Below are 26,872 nucleotides of genomic sequence, written 5' to 3'. Positions count from 1 at the left end.
TTATGTACAAATATTTATGAACAAAGTCCCACATATTTATTTGCATTGTTTTATAAGTAGTCTTAAACAGATTTTGACTTTGGTACGATTGTTGGACATTTTGGATAGTAAAATAATTGAACATACGAAAAAATTAGGAGAAACAAAATTTGGATAAGAAAGACACAAATGAACAATAATATGAAAGAAAAAAAATTAAGTTTGGAAAAATGTTCTTTTTTTTTTGGAATGCTACATCTTTTTACACTGCAATGTGATTGAGAAAACAAAGTGGTGTGATGCATATTGCTACATGTTATTGTAATTTATTCCAAACAGCAATACCAAATATGCCCTCTTGATAAAACAAAAAAAACAAAAAAAAAATTGGGGGGGGGGGGCGTGGGAGGATAAGGGTGAGAGGGGGTATAATTCGGGATGAAGTAATTAATTTAATAAGATGTTTAAAAAAAAATGTTATGGGGTGAGATGGGGTGGGGGCGGACGTTGACCTTTGACAAAGTGACCTGAAAATCAATAGGGGTCATCTGCAAGTCATGATCAATCGTGACCTTGACCTTTAACCTAGTGACCTGAAAATCAATAGGGGTCATCTGCGAGTCATGATCAATCTACCCATGAAGTTTCATGATCCTAAGCGTATGCGTTCTTGAGTTATCATCCGAAAACCATTTTACTATTTCAGGTCACCGTGACCTTGACCTTTGACCTAGTGACCTCAAAATCAATAGGAGTCATCTGCGAGTCATGATCAATCTACCTATGAAGTTTCATGATCCTAGGCGTATGCGTTCTTGAGTTATCATCCGACAACCTTCTGGTGGACGGACCGACCGACCGACCGACATGAGCAAAGCAATATACCCCCTCTTCTTCGAAGGGGGGCATAAATATTTTTCGAAACCTAAACGCTAAGTGTGACGGACGGACAGACGGACAGTGCGATCACTATATGCCGCCCTTCGGGGGCATAAAACGTTGTTCCCGGAAATTATTTCGCAGGCACAAGCAAATCGTAGTACACGTAAAGGTAAAATATTTATGAATGAAATGTACATGAGCGTCAAGGTGCACGTTTTATAGTTTATTATAGTCTCATCCAATATTTACAATTTTCACAATGCATATATAAAACATAAAGCTATAGATACAACATTGGCCATTCATGAAAGGAATTATAAGAGACTTATTCAACGCTTATCAATGTACGTTACATGACTATCATGACTATACATGGTAAAAACTACATTACCACCACCGACCCTATCAAGAATGCCATACACTTCCAATATAGTGCCAGTCATTACAAAATGCATTATTGCGCAAACAATTACACATCTTAAAAGATCTTCCAATTACCATGGTCATTCCTTGATTAAGATGAATCATGGTGATAATATAAATCTCCAATGTAATATCAACTTAAAATCAGTTTTCAAAATGTATTAAGTAAAATTGCTAGCCATACGTAAGCTTGAAGGGAAGTAACTCGAACCATATTGCCAACCATTTTTAAGCCCTAAAGAGTTACCTTTCTTCAACTTCATTCAAATGTTTTAGCAATCAATTTTAGTTCATTGTTATAGTCCCAGTCTATATACAATGTATTGTACAAATGTCTTTCAACATTCATAAAATAGATACATTGCATTCTATATGACCGTTCAACAAAAGACTTATAAGGGACCTTAATGTACATACATGTTATTCATTATTTACACTGATAAAAACATCAGTAAATGATACAGTGTCACCTATGTACTTTTAAAATGTATTAAAACTAATACATGACTATTTTTATGCAATAATACAAAAGTATATTACATGTTTAGATATAATAGTTTTAAAAACAGATTATAACCTGCACTATACTATACACGTCTTATTAACAGAATAAAATTTGTGTAAGAAATGTTGAGAATGCTGCTACTCTAAATAATATCCAGAATTTAGAAATTCTAAATTTAATAAATACAATACATCTTTGCATGCGGACTCGCAATTGGTGGTTACATATTTTAAAAGTGAAATAGTGGTTGGAATAGCATTCATACTCCAACTGAACATTCAGCATAAGATCTTAATGTGCATACTCACTAACAATACTGGTCTTTTAATGGTACTTCGGTGTAGAAAATATTGACGGTTGCAATCTATGTGGGGTCTGAGTTTTAATATATATATATATATATATATATATATATATATATATGATCAAAATGTGTGATTTTGACCTTTGTGTGTGACTTTGACCATGACCCTAGCAACCTGGATCTTATATTTGAAACTCAGCTAGATAATTGAGAACAATTGTGACAGTTATAACAGAATTCCTTGATGCATAGTAAAGGAATTACCAATCAATGAATAATTCCTCAAATTTGTGACCTTTGACCTCAATGTGTGACCTTGACCTTAGCCCCTATGATTATGGGTGTTGAATGTGAAACAACCCCAGATGATTGGAATAACTATAGAAAGTTGCATGGCTCTGGCTCATGTGTTAATGAAGATAAAGCTCTAAGCTTCTATCAAAAAGCATTTTTTTCAAGATACAAAGGGCCATGACCTTAGCCCCTAGAATTATGGATGTTGAATGTGAAGCACCCCTAGATGATTGAGAACAACTATGGCAAGTTTCATGGCTCTGGCTCATGTGTTAGTGAAGATAAAGCTCTAAGATTATATTAAAAAGCATTTTTTTCAAGATACAAAGTGCACATCATCCTCTTATCCATATAATATACTCATACCAAGTTTCAATGAAATCCGCTAAAGCACTAACAAGATATGGCTCTGGACACAAAAGTGCCGGACGGACGGAAGGACGGACAAACAGCGCCAAAACAATATCCCTCCGCCTATTACTGGGGATAACAAATGCCTACGAAATGTTCACGACTTAAGTAAGGCTAACGGGTGTATACTTAAAATACAATATTTAAATGGTTCACTTTTTTGCAAATAGGACTAGATGGTGAATTATAAAAAACATTTATTAGAAATAAGATGGTAACATTTCAAACAATGTACAAAGCAAACAAGGGACACAATTGTCACAAAACCAGGTTTTCATTGTGAAAAAAAAATCTGATAAAGGGAGAAAACTCAAACTGAACTTTTGAAATGACCAAAAAAAATAAACCCCCTTTGTAAGTTTTTTTTTTTTTTTAAATCTATTTTTAGTCGTGGCGACCTTGACATTGGAGATATTGACGTGATTCTTTCGTGGGACACACCGTCCCATGATGGTGAACAAATGTGCCAAATGATTTTAAAATCTCACAATGAATGACATAGTTATGGCCAGGACAAGCTCATTTATGGCCATTTTTGACCTTTGAACTCAAAGTGTGACCTTGACCTTTGAGATATCGACGTTATTATTTCGCGCGACACACCGTCCAATGATGGTGAACAAATGTGCCGAATGATTTTAAAATCTGACGATGAACGACATAGTTATGGCTCGGACAAGCTCATTTATGGCCATTTTTGACCTTTGAACTCAAAGTGTGACCTTGACCTTGGAGATATCGATGTAATTATTTCGCGCGACACACCGTCCAATGATGGTGAACAAATGTGCCAAATGATTTTAAATCTGACAATGAACGACATAGTTATGGCCCGGACAAGCTTATTCCGCCAGCCCGCCAGCCAGCCAGCCAGCCCGCCAGCCCGCCCGCATTCGCCAATCTAATAACCAGTTTTTTCCTTCGGAAAACCTGGTTAAAAATACAATTTCATGTTATGGTACAATTCTGCATTAACATGTTATACAATTTAACAACCGACGTTTAAACATGTGTTCAATTTAGGAACTAATCAGAACACAGAGCCCACTACTTACAACTAATAAAGAAAAAAAAATGAAATTAAGCATTCTACTAAAACTGAATTAAGAGTGAAGGTAGGTAACAACAATTTTTCATTTCAGAAACTACAGAAGTGAACTGCCAATAACGATTATACAATGATTTAGTGACAATTGTTTTGCTCTATGGGACATATATATCTGAACTAGTTTTATGCAGGTGAAGTGTACCTGAACAGTTTTAAAAGATAACAGTGAAAATAAGGGACATTCTGCTATATACAACACAGGATTAATTTGTACCTGTATTTAAATTAGTATAAACATGCATTTTAAACATACTGTTCTTTGAGTAGTACATCATAATGTAGCCTAGATATTAGTATACATGTATAAATTTCATAGATAAACAACACACACACTAGGCCACCATGCCACTTTAAGGATTAGAAGATGCAAGATACAACCTTTTATTTATAATATGTATATAGTACTAATAAAAGTAAAAAATATCTATGTTCATGTTTAGCTATGGACGGACCACAAACTGATTATAACAAAATATCTAATATTAAGCTTTTTTTTCCTGTGTACATGCTATTATTAAGGAAAACCTTGCACATTGCCTTTAAATAACTTTCTTTACCAGACCTGAAAATTGAAATATTAACACACTGACCAACTAAGCAATTTTTGAAAACAGGTTGAAATTTGCAAGCCACAAAGGGATTCCACAGATCTCCCAATTCCTATGAGTGCTCTACTGCAGCTAACCAGGCAGTAAACGGTTCTTCATACATAAGCTTTATAACCAGTTCATAAAACTTGCAGCACAAACACAATGAAATTTAAAACATCTGATATCTTAAGACCCGTCAGGGCTCTAAAAAGACAAAATTAAGACACACATTAATTTTTTGATTGTACATAGTTGGATTCCAGATGATGCTTTTGTAGAGAGCTGGAGTTGCCATTTCAGGTTCTAGGACCACATCTTTTCAAGTTTCAAGTGTTTAACTCTCTTGTTTTATACTGTAAGGCAAAGTCAGGAAATCATATTGCTCACAGGAAACTTGAATGCATTCATGTCTTTCCTTCCAATAGAATATCTTTGATTTCACAACCATTGATGGACTCTGAAAATATAATTTGACAATTGTTAAGGACTCTCTATTATACCATTACAAATGTTTAAATTAATGTATAAAAACAAATTTAGTTGAACATGATTGTTTACAACTGTTTTACAATTGTTTGTTGAAATGTTTTATGACAATTTACAACATTTTACACTATTTTGAGTGTCAGTAATACAGTCCACCAGAACAATGTATAAAAGAGAGTTGTTTAAAATGTGACAATCTTATTGAGATAAAATGACTGAATGGATAAATACAAAAAAAGATAATATAACTTAAACTAATAAGATATTTTAGAGTAAGCGCAATAAACTCAATGTTGGAAAGTAGAAATTGTTAATTTTTTTGCAAATAGCCATTGGGAAATATGCTTCCCCTGGTTATAGTTAACATGCATACTCAATTTGAACACCATGTCTTATATCTCTGAAAAAATACAGACATAAACTGCCTAATAGAAATTGGAATGTCCTGATTAAAGCTATACTGTTTTACTATTAATTAAAGCTAATGTTTATGTTAATGTTTATTTAAAGTTAATTAAATACAGTGTCTTTATGTTGCCAAAAATTTGCTCATAATATCATTATAATTATTGTCTTAAACCTAGTTATATCAATTTATTACATACTATTTTATTTTTACTGTGTTTTAATATTGTAGCCGGTATAGTTTAATTGCTTAAGTTTCATACGGCATTTTTATTTATATCACACAATTTTAGATTATTAATCCTTTAAGTAATGCTGCATAATAGTATCAATCACTCTTATATTTTATCAATTGAATGTACATAAATATGTTTTGTACAACGCCATTGAGTATAATTATATAAATAGGTGTTTAATCAAATTAGCAAGTTTCAAGTTGCAAAGCTAAAACATAGTCCCACACAGATTTAAAGCAGGGCTTTGGGATAACAAATAAAACTCGAAACAGGCAGCAACTGGGTAATCCACAACAGGAACAACTAGGCCGAGAAAAAAATTGTTTTCAAAAGCCGACGGACCCTTTTTGTGTGCGGAGCAGACCCTAAGCATTTTATTGCCGTTTGAAATAAAAAGTACTTGTTTTTTTTATTTCTTTTTTACATTTTATCATATCTCAAAAACATAATTTGGCCAACTTCTTAGTATATGGAAAGAATGTTATATAGGCAATTGGGAGATTTTTGTCTCTGGATATCTTTGTTTCAGTAGGAATAGCTTGTGTATAAAATAAAAATCATTTAAAAAAGGAAATGCCAACCTACCTACTCTAAATCATATTGAAATATTTGTTTTGCAATATTAGTGGAAACAAACAAATTTTGTACGCACTAGTAAAATTAACATTATTGTGCAGTTTTTAACCACTATTGTCACAATTAATTTAGTCCACATATTATCAAGATAATGAGAACCGTTTTCAAAAATGAGCTATGAAAACAAACACTTAGTTACTACACATGTAATTCTAAAAGGTAAATTGTATACGCACTAGTACAATTAACATTACAATGCAGTTTTTAACCACTATTGTCACAATAAGAAAAGAATTCATGTAGTCCAAATATTTTCAAGATAATTATTACCATTTATGATAAAGTGCTATGAACACAAACACTTAGTGACTATACATGTAATCCTTAAAGGTAAATTGTCAACAAGAGACTCTTTTAGTTTGTAAGGAACATAAAAAAAATGCATTTTTGTATCCTGCAACATTGTTTGCAAAATTTAAAACAGTCTGACAGAATTTTGACTCCGACTTAACAAACGCATCTCAATTGTCAAAATCTACAGTAACAGGAAACAGTTTTGATGCAATGTATTTTACAGTTGAATAGTGTTGTTGAAGATGGATCCTTGTTATACCCCGTTATAAATAAAGGCATAATTTGAATAAATGATTATTCAGGGCCCTTAATCTATCAAATCTGCGGCTGAATTTCGGCCGCAGTCCCCCACCTGAAAAGTATATAAAAATTCCCCCTGATTAATTGTTTTTATATATTTTAAAGATGTGTATCATGATTATTATATCTCAATTCTATTTCAATTTAATCTTGTTAAACATACTTAATTATGAGAAAAGAAATGAATATAGTGCAAACATGTACAAATGTAATAATTAGAGAGTAGTAAAAAAATCCCCCAAAAATGGAAACGCCGCAAAAATTCCCCCTCATGAGGGTAGCGACCCGCTTCCCCTAAAATGGATTGAGGGCCCTGGATATAAAAACTGGTAGTGGTATCAAATGTTCTTGTCGCCGTGACGTAGTGGATATGGTGTCCACCTAGCGATTATGAGGTCAAGGGTTGGAACCCCTCTGTGGGAGCGTTCTTTAGATCTCCCCCATTGAAACCCAGGAAACAGACTCGAGAGTGTTTCAAATATTCCTTACTTTTAGGCTTTCTATGCAATCGAGCTTAAATAAATAGGTTTAAAAAAAAATTGTTGTCAGGCTGACTGACAGTCTTTCATCTACACATTTTTTTTTCAATTTAAACTGTACAGTTGTTTGCTTGAATTTGTTTTCTGCAATTTGGGCCCGATGAATTTACATGTACATGATACCCCACCAATGTCAACATGATTTAACTTAATTTTGACAATGGTACATGTATGTTAAATCACCTGGTTGTCACTATTGTTTCCAAAATTAATTGTATCGCGGGCATCAATTATTATCATGACCATAACAAAGGGTAAACGCAGATCTAGTACTTAATCTAGAATATAATTTAACCAGTATAAACAAGATTATTTACAATAAAGACTTCATTTGTCGATATCGTGATACATAAAAAACAATATCATAGCGTAAGTTCGACACACTTTCTTATAAACTTTATGTAGGAATGTTAATCGATAAATGATTATGTAAGTATACCTTAATTGTCGTCATCCTTGTGTCCGAAGATTAAAATTACCAAACTCATGATCTGAAAAGTTGTTTACAGTATCCAGGTCACATAACCCCAAACCGGAACTCCTGTTTTTAGGGGGGCAGGTATAAAACCCGGAACTATCCGGAAATCTTTATGGTAAAACCCGGAACCGATATAAATGGTTATAACTTCATTATTATTCGTCCGATATTAATTATAATGGTACCGTTGTAAAGAAGATCCTTTACAGATTCTAACCATATCAAAATATTTTATGGCAGGGTCGTAGTCGGCCTGTAAATCGCGGACAAAGTCGGCCTGTTTTAACGTTTTTTTTTACACACGCAAATGCCGAAAAGAAAACCCGGAACCGATATAAATGGTTATAACTTCATTATTATTCGTCCGATATTAATTATAATGGTACCGTTGTAAAGAAGATCCCCTACAGATTCTAACCATATCAAAATATTTTATGGCAGGGTCGTAGTCGGCCTGCAAATCGCGGACAAAGTCGGCCTGTTTTAACGTTTTTTTTTACACACGCAAATGCCGAGAAGAAAACCCGGAACCGATATAAATGGTTATAACTTCATTATTATTCGTCCGATATTAATTATAATGGTACTGTTGTAAAGAAGATCCTCTACAGATTCTAACCATATCAAAATATTTTATGGCAGGGTCGTAGACGGCCTGTAGATCGCGGACAAAGTCGGCCTGTTTTAACGGTTTTTTTTACACACGCAAATGCCGAGAAGAAAACCCGGAACCGATATAAATGGTTATAACTTCATTATTATTCGTCCGATATTAATTATAATGGTACCGTTGTAAAGAAGATCCTATACAAATTCTAACCATATCAAAATATTTTATGGCAGGGTCGTAGTCGGCCTGCAAATCGCGGACAAAGTCGGCCTGTTTTAACGTTTTTTTTACACACGCAAATGCCGAGAAGAAAACCCGGAACCGATATAAATGGTTATAACTTCATTATTATTCGTCCGATATTAATTATAATGGTACCGTTGTAAAGAAGATCCTCTACAGATTCTAACCATATCAAAATATTTTATGGCAAGGTCGTAGTCGGCCTGTAAATCGCGGACAAAGTCGGCCTGTTTTAACGGGGTTTTTTACACACGCAAATGCCGTAAAGAAAACCCGGAACCGATATAAATGGTTATAAATGCATTATTATTCGTCCGATATTAATTATAATGGTACCGTTGTAAAGAAGATCCTCTACATTTTCTAACCATATGAAAATATTTTATGGCAGGATCGTAGTCGGCCTGTAAATCGCGGACAAAGTCGGCCTGTTTTAACGGTTTTTTTACACACGCAAATGCCGTAAAGAAAACCAGGAACCGATATAAATGGTTATAAATGCATTATTATTCGTCCGATATTAATTGTAATGGTACCGTTGTAAAGAAGTTCCTCTACAGTTTCTAATAATAGATAAAATAGTTTATGGCAGGGTCAGAGTCTGCCTGCAAATCGCGGACAAAGTCGGCCTGTTTTAACGGGGGTTTTTTACACACGCAAATGCCGTAAAGAAAACCCTGAAAAGGAAAAAGGGAATTATAAAAACATTATTATTAATTCGATATTAATTATAATGGTATCGTTGCAAAGAAGAACCTCCACAGTTTCTAACCATGTTAAAATATTTTATGGCAGGGTCAGTGCCAACCTGTAAATCGCGGTCAAAATTGACCGAAAAATACCGTTTTGTTTTTGTACACAAAACAATGTCTTGAGGAAAACACGTAAAAGCTAAAAGGGGCTATAAAAGCATCCTTTTTCTAACCGACCATACATTTTTGGTACCGTTGTTATGGTTTTCTTCCACTGGTTCTAAATATGAATATAAAAAGAACTATGCGCGTCCCATTGAACGTTGAGTTAAGCGAGAGTTGAGAATTAAATTACACATTCATTGTTTCATTATTTCTTTTTTAAATTGAAATGATTAAAAAATTAAGTCAGAAAACCAGCTTTTCTGCATTAAATGACCTTTAACAAAACGCCATCAGACCCGAATGAATACACGTCATTTATTCCAAGCAGGTAAATAACAAATACTATAATAAAACAGGGGAAGTCTACACTGTGTATAAGCAACCTGCTGTGGGTATCGTATCAGCTCAATACACAGGAACATGGTCATAATGGCTACTGTACTGGAAAAATTGGATTTACAGTCAAAATAACCAATTTCGTTTAAGTCTATACTGTGTATTAGCAACTTGCTGTGGTGATCTTATCAGCTCAATACACAGGAACATGGCTACTGTACGGAAAAAATGGATTTACAGCCAAAATAACTGATTTCATTTATTGCTGAAGTGGTGTGTATTTAAATTAACAACGAGCATTGATCCACCTCACCGTTGCACATTATATTAAATTAATTAATTTAATGAACTAATTAAAGGCGGCGCTAATAAAGTGTGAAGGTGGAAATTAAGAAATAAGATATATTTTCGCATGACACTGAATACACACGATACCTGGATAAAATATAAATAAGACACATTTGAATCTTTCATTTCTCCAACAAAATAGCACGTAGTCACATATATAAGATAGCTTAAAGACCAGAAAACAATATAAGTTAGACACATTTGCATCTTACATATCTTAAAAAAAACAAACATGTGAATCTAAAGCAATACATTTATTACTGACACTACCTATTCTATATGTTGGCGGACAGCATAAGTTCAAAGAAGGAACCACAATTAAATAAGATCCATTTTCGAATGATAATGATTGTATAGCAAGAAGTCATATATTAATTCTAGCTAAACTTGCATTAGTTAAAATAATTGTGTTCATTAAGTTCACATCAATCTGTTCTGTAAAAAGAGATAGAACAGATTAAAGACGGCGCTAATAAAGTGTGAAAGTGCGCGTGCCTTTGAACGTTGAGTTAAGCGAGAGGTGCGAATGAAATTACACATAATTAAAAACTGATACTATTGTGTCACCTTGCATTGTGCTAACATCAATAACTCAAAAGTGTCTCGATGCTCGCGCAATAAATGGTTTTAATGGAACCATTAAAATCGCTATTATTAATACAAAGCACATTAACTAAAATTCATGCTGCAATTTCTATTTAAGAGTTTCACGTCAATTAGAAAAACTTAAAACATTTACATCAATTTACGTATAAGATGATAAACAGCATGAAGTGCTTTTCGGTTGGTACATTGCCGATATATTTATAACTTGCTACCAGTTGATTATAACTATATATTTTATTTGATATTTTACATGACTGTCTTAGTCCTCTAAGCCGAAATGATCCGTAAACTAAAAAAGTTTCTATGTGTCGTATTACTTAAACTAAATTTTGATTCACATCGTGCATCGAATCATTTCTGTCGGTCATGTCGGTTGATATTCATTATTTTTCTGGGATTGTTTTAGTATGATGCTGCTGCCTTTGCAAATATAACAGAATAGTTTATTTTTGACTTAAGCATGTGAAGCTCATCGTTATTAACATACATATAAATAACAGCATGCGTTGAAGTACACACAAAAACACACATAATTTTAAAGAATAAATAATCTAAATAAACACGAAATATATTTCGTGAACATATTTCGTGAGAATGGTACATGGATGGGTTTAATACACAGTGGTCACACAATGTTATGCATATAGGTTTACAAAAATATAGATACAGTTACATATTTCTGACCTTATTTTTTTTGTGAAAAATGTACTTCTATTTAACACTACATATATATGACATTTTCTCTTATTTTAAAGCATGTTAAACAATACATGGCTAGCTTTCTTAATACAGTTTTGTTTGTGCTATTAAGTAGTTTAATAAACATGAACATATTCGGTCGGATTCTATAATATTTCGGAATTAATGCATTCCTAACATCATTATAATAAGGACATTTAAGAACAAAGTGAAATTCATCCTCGATGTCATTTAGGTTACATAATATACATTTGCGTTGATCTCTGTCAATAAGTGTATATTCAGTTATTATCCTTTATAAAAGTGCGGCTCGTGTGAATTTGTGAATAGCAGAAGCATTTGTCTGCTTAATTAAGATCCGTGTTAGTGTTCGTGTGTCGTATGAATAGATATCGTTGCAGGAAATTACAATGATCCGTAAATTTAAGATCTGTACAGTATTGACGAAATCAGAATGAAGTATCTGGCTTATTTGGTATTTTTCCACACATGTTTTTCTTAACTTTTATTTAATTTAAATCCGTTTATAGGAACTCTCTATATATATATAGCGAGAAATTGAGTGCTTTTCGGTCTTCAGAGGAAAAGCATTTCGGTCGGTATATTGCCGATATTTATCCAATTTTGTAGTATAGACATACAATCATATAACCATTAATTAACTAATTAAACCCGTTAACACACTCTAGAAACGATATATTGCATATATATAGCGAGAAATTGAGTGTATTTTCGGTGCTTTTCGGTGCTATTCGATGCTTTTCGGTACTTTGCGGTGATTGTATGCACCCGTAAATAACTATGTATAGACATCGTGAACAATACATAGTGAGCAATCTACCCATATATACAATATATAATCATATCATAATATATATATATATATATATATATATATATATATATATATATATATATATATATATATATATATATATATATATATATATATATATATATATATATATATATATATATGTACTGTGCACGGTACTTACCGAAAAGAAAGGCGCAACTTCAAAAACGTCCCTCTCGTACATAAACTGGAGCGTTTTATATCCAGAATACGAGAACACTGTGTACGATCCCTTACACAAATAATCAGACAAGTACTTTGTCTGGCTATGTCCCACTACTAAAGGCATTGTTAGTAAATAAAATCAAACACAACAATTCGAGCACAAGGTCAATTAACACACTTTATATCAACACCGATTCATAAAACGTTTATATGATTTATATCGTGATCAAAGCTAGACTTGTATTGCAGTTATGATTTTTTTCTTAACAAAAAACTTCTTATTTAAGTATTCGGATCGGAACGGTTTGACAACAAGCTGTATATCTACCCAAGACCCAAATCTTCGATTGACAGTAAGTAAGAACAACATGCCAAGAGCAGATATACAAGGGTGGCACTAACCTGTGATCGCGACCATTGTATCCTTAATTGGCAGTTGTTGTTACTGTGTCCCCGGAAAATTTCAGGGTATTGCATGAACCATGTCACGAAATTGACATTTAACTGGTAATATCAATGTCAAAAGTAGCAGTAACAGACATAGTTACCGTGACTTAGTGGTCTAAGGTGCCCATCTACCTACCCAGGGGTTGTGGATTGATATGGCATCTTTTCATATTGGTATTAACACGGCCGTAGGAATAGGTCCATTGTTTACATTACAATGGTATCAAATAATGTATGGTCGGTTGGGAAAGTGATGATTTTATCACCTTTTCCGGGTAGTCCTATAGGCATTTGCGCGTGTAAAAAACGTTAAAATAGGCCGACTTTGACCGCGATTTACAGGCTGAATCTGAACCTGCCTTAAAATATTTTTAGATGGTTAGAAACTGTGGAGGTTCTCCTGTACTACAATACCATTATAATTAATATCGAGTCAATAATACTGTTTTATAACCCCGTTTACCTTTTCCGGGTTTTCCTTAAGGCATTTCCGTGTGTAAAAAAACCCGTTAAAACAGGCTGACTTTGACCGGGATTTACAGGCGGACTCTGACCCTGCCATAATTTATTTTGACATGGTTAATAAGTGTGGAGTATCTTCTTTACAACGGTACCATTATAATTAATATCGGACGAATAATAATGCATTTATAACCATTTTCGCTTTGATGCTTCGCCTTATTTCATATTATGCTTTCTCACAATATTTTTTACATATTTAGAAACAGTGGAACAATACCGTAACAACGGTACCAAAAATGTATGGTCGGTTGGGAAAAGGATGCTTTTATAACCCATTTTAGCTTTTCCGTGTTTTCCTCAAGACATTGTTCTGTGTTAAAAAAACACGGTATTTTTCGGTCAACTTTTACCGCACAGCGATTTACAGGTTAACACTGTCCCTGCCATAAAATATTTTAACATTATTAGAAACTGTAGAGGATCTTCTTTACAACGGTACCATTATAATTAATATCGGACGAATAATAATGAAGTTATAACCATTTATATCGGTTCCGGGTTTTCTTCTCGGCATTTGCGTGTGTAAAAAAAAACGTTAAAACAGGCCGACTTTGTCCGCAATTTACAGGCCGACTACGACCCTGCCATCAAATATTTTGATATGGTTAGAATCTGTAGAGGATCTTCTTTACAACGGTACCATTATAATTAATATCGGACGAATAATAATCAAGTTATAACCATTTATATCGGTTCCGGGTTTTCTTTTCGGCATTTGCGTGTGTAAAAAAAACCGTTAAAACAGGCCGACTTTGTCCGCAATTTACTGGCCGACTACGACCCTGCCATAAAATATTTTGATATGGTTAGAATCTGTAGAGGATCTTCTTTACAACGGTACCATTATAATTAATATCGGACGAATAATAATGAAGTTATAACCATTTATATCGGTTCCGGGTTTTCTTCTCGGCATTTGCGTGTGTAAAAAAAAACGTTAAAACAGGCCGACTTTGTCCGCGATTTACAGGCCGACTACGACCCTGCCATAAAATATTTTGATATGGTTAGAATCTGTAGAGGATCTTCTTTACAACGGTACCATTATAATTAATATCGGACGAATAATAATGAAGTTATAACCATTTATATCGGTTCCGGGTTTTCTTTTCGGCATTTGCGTGTGTAAAAAAAAACGTTAAAACAGGCCGACTTTGTCCGCGATTTACAGGCCGACTACGACCCTGCTATAAAATATTTTGATATGGTTAGAATCTGTAGAGGATCTTCTTTACAACGGTACCATTATAATTAATATCGGACGAATAATAATGAAGTTATAACCATTTATATCGGTTCCGGGTTTTCTTTTCGGCATTTGCGTGTGTAAAAAAAACCGTTAAAACAGGCCGACTTTGTCCGCGATTTACAGGCCGACTACGACCCTGCCATAAAATATTTTGATATGGTTAGAATTTGTAGAGGATCTTCTTTACAACGGTACCATTATAATTAATATCGGACGAATAATAATGAAGTTATAACCATTTATATCGGTTCCGGGTTTTCTTTTCGGCATTTGCGTGTGTAAAAAAAAACGTTAAAACAGGCCGACTTTGTCCGCGATTTACAGGCCGACTACGACCCTGCCATAAAATATTTTGATATGGTTAGAATCTGTAGAGGATCTTCTTTACAACGGTACCATTATAATTAATATCGGACGAATAATAATGAAGTTATAACCATTTATATCGGTTCCGGGTTTTACCATAAAGATTTCCGGATAGTTCCGGGTTTTATACCTCGCCTTTTTAGGGTTACATGCAGTCAGTTTGATACTTAGCACACATTGTTGAGTGCATGCTGCCTAGGATTTGTAAAATACATTGCAAATGGTTGGTTTTGGTATCAACTTGAAGGTATATTTGTAAGCAATAAGAAAATAAGCCATTTTTGTGCTCTACTTTTTGTGTTGATGGTTCCCGGCTTCGAAAGTAGGTCATACTATTTGAGCCCAAAATGGTTGTCTGCACAGCTGTCAAAACCGGTTTGCCTATTCTAAGGTAAATATTTTGAGTTTGCGCGTATAGAATTTAATGACATGCATTTTTTTCAAAATATTATGCATTAATCTTTCCAATGATGTATGATGATATAGTGGGTATGCGCTTGATCATGGTAAAAATTGATATCGAACTTCAACTATTTTATATGTAATATAGAAGGAAATTAATTGCGCATGCGTAACCTTTAAGCACATCCGACCAAGTTAGTCGTCTGCCAGAATTTTGACATTTGACCATCAAAAACTCTCTGTATTGCAAAACATAACTGCCAGATGTCATTTTGACGCAAATAAGGGCTGTTTGCAATTGGGCTGTTGCACTTGGGGTCATAAGGGGGGTAAATGCTGGAAAATCACACCGAAACCTGTTCCGGAGACATATTCTAAGACTACTTAAACACCCGGTATTGTTTTTCAGTGCCATTTTGACATTAATTTGCATCAATCTCAATAATGAACCTAATGCATGTCTTTATTTCATCTGTATTTATTATTATTGTTTACTTTTTGAGCCTTTTTCTGTTAAAAATGCCCGCCAATTTTGGACCTACACTTCTATCCGCCTTCGCCTTCAACCCATTCAGGCAGATCTACTCAGAATAACACTACTTTGCCTTATTTTACCTGTTTGGATATCTCGCTGAGTTCAAGTAAAATCAAGTATTCAGCTGAAAACACAAAAATGATAATAATATTATGCTTTCTTTCCTGGAAGAATGTTGTTGCGATAGACCCTGCATGAAAAACACCAGGGAATCTGTATTTAAGTGACCTTAATATTATGCGTAAACCTAAGTGTGCATTTGTAGGCGGTGTCGAAATGGGTCTATAGCTCTGCCTGAACTGTCGTCCAATTGGTTTACAAGTCCGGCTGAAGTGACAGGCCATCAAAAACTGTACAGTGTGACTGATTCGGAGACGGCCCTCAACACTCGCCCAGTCGTGTCGAGAGGATCGGTGTCTTTGCAGGTTAGTACGCCGTTATTTTCAATTAAATCTATTGTAAAATGATTTCTTTGATATCCTGGCACACTTTTGTCACCAAAATTAGGAAATTTGTGTGTTTTACATTGACTGCAGCTCTGAAACCAAACTTTGTGGCGATAACTTTGCCGGTGTGCCCGACAATGTGATGCCGGCGTGGTGAATTAACCATTTGCAGCAAATAAAGCGAGAAAGACTATTGAAAGCGTACTCTAATTGTATCTAACTTACATTAGTTGGCACCGTAATGGGCAAATGCGCACAAAAAACCTTTTTTGTTTTCTCAGATTACACGGAATTGAGCACCCGGGCCAGACTGACACTTTCCGGAGCCTGCCCTAGACGGAACTCGAGCCGAGGAATCATAGGTCCAGGTGTGACAAAAGACTTAAAGCTCATGTCTGACGATGACTTTTTTTAGTCAGGAAGCCAAGTGTGTTGTTTTTCCATGCAAGCAAGCCCTTTTGTTGGGTCAAATGACATCAGCATTGCTGCTTCTACATGGATTTTACCTAAAATGTGCAAAAAAAATATAAAAAGTTTGTTCGAATCCAGTTCAAAACCTGCTTTGATGCACAAATATTGCCATTGATGATTTTTTTCACTTATTAAGCCATATGTAAGATAAGCTTTGCCTATTAGAATCAAAAGACATGCCTTGTATGGAGTCTAAGTGCTGCATGTATGATGTAACCGAGTTTGGCTTTTCTACCTTAATTCTTGACGCGAAACGCTGTTACGCATGGCGCTTTCAACGGCAACTTTTATGAATTAATCTGTGTGTCATTGTACCGGAACTTTGTGATCTTTCTCAAAACAGATTATACCTGTGGGAAAAGTGCCTTTAATTTAAATTTGAAGGGGTTGGGTTCTCTTAAAGCACATCCGACCAAGTTAGTCGTCTGCCAGAATTTTGACATTTGACCATCAAAAACTCTCTGTATTGCAAAACATAACTGCCAGATGTCATTTTGACGCAAATAAGGGCTGTTTGCAATTGGGCTGTTGCACTTGGGGTCATAAGGGGGGTAAATGCTGGAAAATCACACCGAAACCTGTTCCGGAGACATATTCTAAGACTACTTAAACACCCGGTATTGTTTTTCAGTGCCATTTTGACATTAATTTGCATCAATCTCAATAATGAACCTAATGCATGTCTTTATTTCATCTGTATTTATTATTATTGTTTACTTTTTGAGCCTTTTTCTGTTAAAAATGCCCGCCAATTTTGGACCTACACTTCTATCCGCCTTCGCCTTCAACCCATTCAGGCAGATCTACTCAGAATAACACTACTTTGCCTTATTTTACCTGTTTGGATATCTCGCTGAGTTCAAGTAAAATCAAGTATTCAGCTGAAAACACAAAAATGATAATAATATTATGCTTTCTTTCCTGGAAGAATGTTGTTGCGATAGACCCTGCATGAAAAACACCAGGGAATCTGTATTTAAGTGACCTTAATATTATGCGTAAACCTAAGTGTGCATTTGTAGGCGGTGTCGAAATGGGTCTATAGCTCTGCCTGAACTGTCGTCCAATTGGTTTACAAGTCCGGCTGAAGTGACAGGCCATCAAAAACTGTACAGTGTGACTGATTCGGAGACGGCCCTCAACACTCGCCCAGTCGTGTCGAGAGGATCGGTGTCTTTGCAGGTTAGTACGCCGTTATTTTCAATTAAATCTATTGTAAAATGATTTCTTTGATATCCTGGCACACTTTTGTCACCAAAATTAGGAAATTTGTGTGTTTTACATTGACTGCAGCTCTGAAACCAAACTTTGTGGCGATAACTTTGCCGGTGTGCCCGACAATGTGATGCCGGCGTGGTGAATTAACCATTTGCAGCAAATAAAGCGAGAAAGACTATTGAAAGCGTACTCTAATTGTATCTAACTTACATTAGTTGGCACCGTAATGGGCAAATGCGCACAAAAAACCTTTTTTGTTTTCTCAGATTACACGGAATTGAGCACCCGGGCCAGACTGACACTTTCCGGAGCCTGCCCTAGACGGAACTCGAGCCGAGGAATCATAGGTCCAGGTGTGACAAAAGACTTAAAGCTCATGTCTGACGATGACTTTTTTTAGTCAGGAAGCCAAGTGTGTTGTTTTTCCATGCAAGCAAGCCCTTTTGTTGGGTCAAATGACATCAGCATTGCTGCTTCTACATGGATTTTACCTAAAATGTGCAAAAAAAATATAAAAAGTTTGTTCGAATCCAGTTCAAAACCTGCTTTGATGCACAAATATTGCCATTGATGATTTTTTTCACTTATTAAGCCATATGTAAGATAAGCTTTGCCTATTAGAATCAAAAGACATGCCTTGTATGGAGTCTAAGTGCTGCATGTATGATGTAACCGAGTTTGGCTTTTCTACCTTAATTCTTGACGCGAAACGCTGTTACGCATGGCGCTTTCAACGGCAACTTTTATGAATTAATCTGTGTGTCATTGTACCGGAACTTTGTGATCTTTCTCAAAACAGATTATACCTGTGGGAAAAGTGCCTTTAATTTAAATTTGAAGGGGTTGGGTTCTCTTAAAGGTCACATAACCCCAAACCGGAACTCCTGTTTTTAGGGTTACATGCAGTCAGTTTGATACTTAGCACACATTGTTGAGTGCATGCTGCCTAGGATTTGTAAAATACATTGCAAATGGTTGGTTTTGGTATCAACTTGAAGGTATATTTGTAAGCAATAAGAAAATAAGCCATTTTTGTGCTCTACTTTTTGTGTTGATGGTTCCCGGCTTCGAAAGTAGGTCATACTATTTGAGCCCAAAATGGTTGTCTGCACAGCTGTCAAAACCGGTTTGCCTATTCTAAGGTAAATATTTTGAGTTTGCGCGTATAGAATTTAATGACATGCATTTTTTTCAAAATATTATGCATTAATCTTTCCAATGATGTATGATGATATAGTGGGTATGCGCTTGATCATGGTAAAAATTGATATCGAACTTCAACTATTTTATATGTAATATAGAAGGAAATTAATTGCGCATGCGTAACCTCCATGGAGGCAGACATCTTGAAAACTTCGCAGTAAATATTCGCCGATTTGCCGTTTTGCAAGACGTTGTTTCATTGGTTAGTTCGATTTAGCTCCTATCAAACTGTTTGGGTCAAACAAAGTATCACAACAGTTACAAATATATCACCGCAGTGATAAATTTATTACCGCAGTGACAAAAATGTCACCGCGGTAACAATTTTGTCACCGCTGTGATATCTATTTTAAGCTGTTGGCGTATCTGTACTTTTGACCCAAAGGGTACGTCATAAAATTGTGGGCTACAACTCACATGCTCCTAGATTGTCAATAGTCAAGGTTTCAAGGTTAAATGGTATGAATGTTTATGTACACTCCATTACTTGTCTTCTGTAACTGATAAAAAATACATTGTATTTTATGACAAGCATTTTCTTTGGGATCATAATATGTCGCCTACTGTGGCCAGCCTTGTTTCTTGCCGTTCATAGCAAAACAAGTTATGCTATTTTCTGCAGGGTATCTATTTAAGCAAGAATAAAAATCTTTTGTTTAAACGTATTTTTAGCTAAAAAAGTTTGTATTTTATTTTCAAATTATAGCCCTTCACTTCCAATCTAAAATATAATTGCTTTGAAAGATCTGTCTTGCAGTAGATTTTTAAAAGTTGGTTTTACTGAATCTGAAGCAAATGAGATTTTAATAGCAAAAGGCTATACTAAGTTTTTATTTTTTATTTTAAAAAATATGGCATCGAAAGTCTAAGGGGTATTATTAGGCTCTGTTACAACCTGAAGTGTAATAACGACCTGAATTGTAATAAACTTTATTACATTATTACAATTTCGTGACAACCTGAATTGTAATAACGCCCGAAAGTGTAATTAACTTTTTTCTTGCTTTAAAATTGCATCTGATCGCATTTCCAAACACAGATTATTGAAAAATATAATGCATACATGGATATAATAAATATATGAATAAGGTAATACGACCTATGAATGACAAAAAGGTGTTCTCATACAAACTCAATTGTAATAAAGTTATTACATTATTACAATCGCGTGTCGACCTGAATTGTAATAACGCCCGAAAGTGTAATAAACTTATTTCTTGGTTTAAAATTGCATCTTATCGCATTTTTAAGCACATATTTTTGCAAAATATAGTGTATATATGTATATAAAAATGTATCTTAATAAGGTAATACGACCTATGAATGACAAAAAATGTGTTCTCATACAAAACCAATTGTAATAAAGTTATTACATTATTACAACTGCTTATCGACCTGAATTGTAATAACGCCCGAAAGTGTAATAAACTTATCTTTTGGTTTAAAATCGCATCTTATCGCATTTTCGAACACAGATTATTGCAAAATATAATGCATATATGTATATAAAATATATATTAATAGGGCAATACGACCTATGAATGACAAAAAATGTGTCCTCATAGAACCTCAATTGTAATAAAGTTATTACATTATTACAATTGCGTAACAACCTGAATTGTAATAACGCCCGAAAGTGTAATAAACTTTTTTCTTGCTTTAAAATTGCATCTGATCGCATTTCCAAACACAGACTATTGCAAAATATAATGCATACATGGATATAATATATATATATATTAATAGGGTAATACGACCTATGAATGACAAAAAGGTGTTCTCATACAAACTCAATTGTAATAAAGTTATTACATTATTACAATCGCGTGTCGACCTGAATTGTAATAACGCCCGAAAGTGTAATAAACTTATTTCTTGGTTTAAAATTGCATCTTATCGCATTTTTAAGCACATATTTTTGCAAAATATAGTGTATATATGTATATAAAATGTATCTTAATAAGGTAATACGACCTATGATTGACAAAAAATGTGTTCTCATACAAAACCAATTGTAATAAAGTTATTACATTATTACAACTGCTTATCGACCTGAATTGTAATAACGCCCGAAAGTGTAATAAACTTATCGTTTGGTTTAAAATCGCATCTTATCGCATTTTCAAACACAGATTATTGCAAAATATAATGCATATATGTATATAGAATATATATTAATAGGGCAATACGACCTATGAATGACAAAAAATGTGTTCTCATAGAACCTCAATTGTAATAAAGTTATTACATTATTACAATTGCGTAACAACCTGAATAACGCCCGAAAGTGAAATAAACTTTTTCCTTGCTTTAAAATTGCATCTGATTGCATTTCCAAACACAGATTATTGCAAAATATAATGCATACATGGATATAATATATATATTTATAGGGTAATACGACCTATGAATGAAAAAAGGTGTTCTCATACAAACTCAATTGTAATAAAGTTATTACATAATTACAATCGCGTGTCGACCTGAATTGTAATAACGCCCGAAAGTGTAATAAACTTATTTCTTGGTTTAAAATTGCATCCTATCGCATTTTTAAGCACATATATTTGCAAAATATAGTGTATATATGTATATAAAAATGTATCTTAATAAGGTAATACGACCTATGAATGACAAAAAATGTGTTCTCATACAAAACCAAATGTAATAAAGTTATTACATTATTACAACTGCTTATCGACCTGAATTGTAATAACGCCCGAAAGTGTAATAAACTTATCTTTTGGTTTAAAATCGCATCATATCGCATTTTCAAACACAGATTATTGCAAAATATAATGCATATATGTATATAAAATATATATTAATAGGGCAATACGACCTATGAATGACAAAAAAGGTGTTCTCATACAACCTCAATTGTAATAAAGTTATTACATTATTACAATTGCGTAGCAACCTGAATTGTAATAACGCCCATAAGTGTAATAAACTGTTTTCTTGCTTTAAAATTGCATCTGATCGCATTTCCAAACACAGATTATTGCAAAATATAATGCATACATGGATATAATATATATATATATATATATATGAATAGGGTAATACGACTTTTGAATGACAAAAAGGTGTTCTCATACAAACTCAATTGTAATAAAGTTATTACATTATTACAATCGCGTGTCGACCTGAATTGTAATAACGCCCGAAAGTGTAATAAACTTTTTTCTTGGTTTAAAATTGCATCCTATCGCATTTTTAAGCACATATTTTTGCAAAATATAGTGTATATATGTATATAAAAATGTATCTTAATAAGGTAATACGACCTATGAATGACAAAAAATGTGTTCTAATACAAAACCAATTGTAATAAAGTTATTACATTATTACAACTGCTTATCGACCTAAATTGTAATAACGCCCGAAAGTGTAATAAACTTATCGTTTGGTTTAAAATCGCATCTTATCGCATTTTCAAACACAGATTATTGCAAAATATAATGCATATATGTATATAAAATATATATTAATAGGGCAATACGACCTATGAATGACAAAAAAAGGTGTTCTCATAGAACCTCAATTGTAATAAAGTTATTACATTATTACAATTGCGTAACAACCTGAATTGTAATAACGCCCGAAAGTGTAATAAACTTTTTTCATGGTTTAAAATTGCATCTGTTCGCATTTCCAAACACAGATTATTTCAAAATATAATGCATACGTGGATATAATATATATAATAATAGGACAATACGACCTATGCATGACAAAAAGGTGTTCTCATACAACCTCAATTGTAACAAAGTTATAACAATATTACAATCGCGTGTCGACCTGAATTGTTATAACAGCCCGAAAGTGTAATAAACTTATTTCTTGGGTTAAAAGTGCATCTTAGCGCATTTTCAAGCAACTATGTTTGCAAAATATAGTGTATACATGTATATGAAAATGTATCTTTATAAGGTTATACGACCAATGAATGAGAAAAAATGTGTTCTCATGCAAACTCAATTGTAATAAAGTTATAACTTTATTACAATTGCTTGTCGACCTGAATTGTAAAAACGCCCGAAAGTTAAATAAACTTATTTCTTGGTTTAAAATTGCATCTGGTCGCATTTTCAAACACAGATTATTGTCAAATATCATGCATACATATATATAAAATATATATTAATAGGGCAATACGACCTATGAATGACAAAAAAGGTGTTCTCATACAACCTCAATTGTAATAAAGTTATTACATTATTACAATTGCGTGACAACCTGAATTGTAATAACAACCGAAAGTGTAATAAACTTATTTCTTGGTTTAAAATTGCATCTGATCGCATTTCCAAACACAGATTATTTCCAAATATAATGCATACGTGGATATAAAATATTTATTAATAGGGCAATACGACCTCTGAATGACAAAAAAGGTGTTCTCATACAACCTCAATTGTAATAAAGTTATTACATTATTACAATTGCGTGACAACCTGAATTGTAATAACGCCCGAAAGTGTAATAAACTTTTTTCTTGGTTCAAAATTGCATCTGTTCGCATTTCCAAACACAGATTATTGCAAAATATAATGCATACATGGATATAATATATATATTCATAGGGTCAGACGACCTATGAATGAAAAAAGTTGTTCTCATACAAACTCAATTGTAATAAAGTAATTACATTATTACAATCGCGCGTCGATCTGAATTGTAATAACGCCCGAAAGTGTAATCAACTTATTTCTTGGTTTAAAAGTGCATCTTATCGCATTTTCAAGCACATATATTTGCAAAATATAGTGAATACATGTATATAAAAATGTATCTTTATAAGGTAATTCGACCTATGAATGACAAAACATGTGTTCTCATACAAACTCAATTGTAATAAAGTAATTACATTATTACAATTGCGTGACAACCTGAATTGTAATAACGCCCGAAAGTGTAATAAACTTTTTTCTTGGTTTAAAATTGCATCTTATCGCATTTGTAAGCACATATTTAATAATATAATTTATTAAGATCGGACATGGTACCGTGTATTATCGAGACAATTACCGAGAAATATGATAGTTTAACAGTTAACTGTTCCCGAGCGAGGTTCCCGGCCTGCGTGAGCATTTCAATAAGCGAGCGGGGAAACAACGCACTTCCGTTGCATTTTAAAATGGCGATTGGCTTACCTTGTTAATAATTATATACATAGTCGAACTATCTTTTTTAAGAAGACGCTTTGTCGGAAGATTTTTTATTGATTTAGTATGTGTATGCATTATAATAAACAGGTTTATAAAAATCACGGCTGCAGCTGCATTTAAAAAAAAAGTCACGACGTATAGTCGAATGATTGAGTCATTGCCATCGAGCGCCTGTGGGAACGACGGCTTGTTTAAAACTTTACACAGAGAGCAATATGATAGTAATTACAATAGTTAGTATTCAGGGGTGATCCTAACACATGGCCTGTTGTTTGTTTTCAGTCCCATTTATGGAAAACAAATGTATCAAACATACAACAACACAAAATGTTGTCACATATCCTACACTTTATAAATGCAGTCTGTCAGACAAAATAAATAGTGTTAATCATATACCAGATTTATTAATATTCGAACTCAAAAATTATATATTTAAGGTATACAATGTTTATTATTACAAGGAAAGTGTTTTATGTGAATGTGATTTGTCTTCTATTCATAACTGTTGATATAAATATGTGTAGACACTAACCGTTGGGTTAAATATGTCTTGGGAAATAGTTCTGTATGAACATAAATACTTTTACAATACCGTATACTTGTAACTCTGTATGTTGACTTATTCTGAACGACCGCGCAACCTGTAACGCCACCATACTAACGCCAACAACTAACTAAATATGAGAACATAGCCTTTAGGTACAAATGATCCGTAAAACAAAATTGTGTCTATGTGTCGTATGAACGCATCTGCACTATGAATGGTACATAGTGCTGATAATTGCCAAACTTATTAATTATTCATATACAAGTTCAGTGCTTGTGTGTCGTATATAAAATTACAATTTTAGTGTTTGTGTGTCGTATATAAAATGTAGATAAATTTACAGAGGCTGACTATTCAAACGCTATATATAAGACGATAGGAACAGGACTGATTTCATTTCTCGAAGTTATCCTAATCACTTGTTTAGTTTTTTTCTGTTTCAATATTAAAACAAACAAAATGAGACCTGTTGACGATGCTACTTATAACACCCTTGTTGAGTTGCTTAAGGGTAAGTACCAACGAAAGGTTTCTGAAAGAAGTGCCGTAGAAAAAAGCGCCCTCGTGATGTTTTGGAGGAATAAGCAACGATTGTCTCTACAGGGAAAAAATCTCCTTCATGATGGAAAGCTAGTTGTTCGCAAATCTGCCGTTCAAAACATAGTCAAACACAAATTTAAAGAAACAAAGGGTGCTGGCGCAAGAGCTGTTGCATATTCTTTGAAAAGTAAATATACCTCAGTCAGTGAGACCAACGTGCGACGTGTTTTGACAAAGCATCACAAGCATGGCGAAATCAATGCTAAATTTACAAACAAACCACCAATTAAGCCGATTCATGCCAGCAACGTATTTGAAAGAGTTCAGATAGACTTGGTCAAAATGAAAGAAATCTCATTTTCTGGCACAACGTATAAATACATTCTTACAATTGTTGATGTATTTTCAAGGTTTGTTTTTCTACGCCCCCTTGAAAGCAAATCCTCCGAGCACGTTGCAAGAGCATTACAGTCTGTATTTTCAGGGAATGGGTACCCGCAAATTCTCCAAAGTGACAATGGACCTGAATTTTTGGGAAATATCAAGCGGTTTTGGGGGGAAAAACAAGTGAAAGTCATTAATAGCCGTCCTTACCATCCTCAGAGCCAGGGAAAAGTAGAGCGACAAAACAGAATCCTACGGTCAAAGATCAGATATGATATGATGAAAAAGGCCAGAACTGGCTATAACTGGGTGGAAAGTCTTGAAGACGTAGCCGCCGCTATGAATCGACAACCCAAGGAAGTGCTAGCTTATCAAACGCCATTCAACATTTATTTTGGCAGAAACGTTGATGTCAATGAATCACGAAAAAAAGCATCCGATGCATCTGCTAGATGTGATAGGCGAGTGATGGCTAGATACTGGAAAAGTAAAGCATGCTCCATATATCAAAAAGGAGACAAAGTCCTATTAAAATATCCCTTCGGTGTCAGGAGGGTTCCATATAAGGAGTATATTCTTCGTGGTGTAGTTTTGAAAAGGAACAAAGCGTTTGACAAGTACCTTGTCAAATATCGTGACAATGAAAACGTAACTCACAGCAGATGGCTAAGCATTGAAAACATCACCAGTAGAACGATCGAAGAAGAACACAGACGGAGAAAATGGTCGATAAGAGAGTTTCAATTGATGGAACAAAAACGCCAACACAAACGAAAGTACT

At 34.0% G+C, this 26,872-nt stretch overlaps 1 protein-coding gene and 1 long non-coding RNA gene across 2 annotated transcripts in view; one reads left to right on the top strand and one right to left on the bottom strand.

Moving 5' to 3' along the window:
• Positions 1 to 26,872, top strand: part of LOC127863184 (uncharacterized) — a 352,983-nt gene that overhangs the window by 166,580 nt on the left and 159,531 nt on the right. The gene's annotated exons all lie outside the window — the stretch shown is intronic.
• LOC127863194 (uncharacterized) lies at positions 1,072 to 7,943 on the bottom strand. Its single transcript, XR_008040982.1, has 3 exons — positions 7,832 to 7,943; positions 3,527 to 4,953; positions 1,072 to 3,364 (listed from the first exon to the last, which is right to left on the bottom strand). It is a non-coding gene; the product is annotated as an uncharacterized LOC127863194 (long non-coding RNA).

The sequence above is a fragment of the Dreissena polymorpha genome, unplaced genomic scaffold (assembly GCF_020536995.1).
Source record: "Dreissena polymorpha isolate Duluth1 unplaced genomic scaffold, UMN_Dpol_1.0 chrUn002, whole genome shotgun sequence".
NCBI classification, from domain to species: Eukaryota; Metazoa; Mollusca; class Bivalvia; order Myida; family Dreissenidae; genus Dreissena; species Dreissena polymorpha.
The sequence above is the reverse complement of the archived record's forward strand: the minus strand, read 5'-3'. Positions and strand labels throughout refer to the sequence as shown.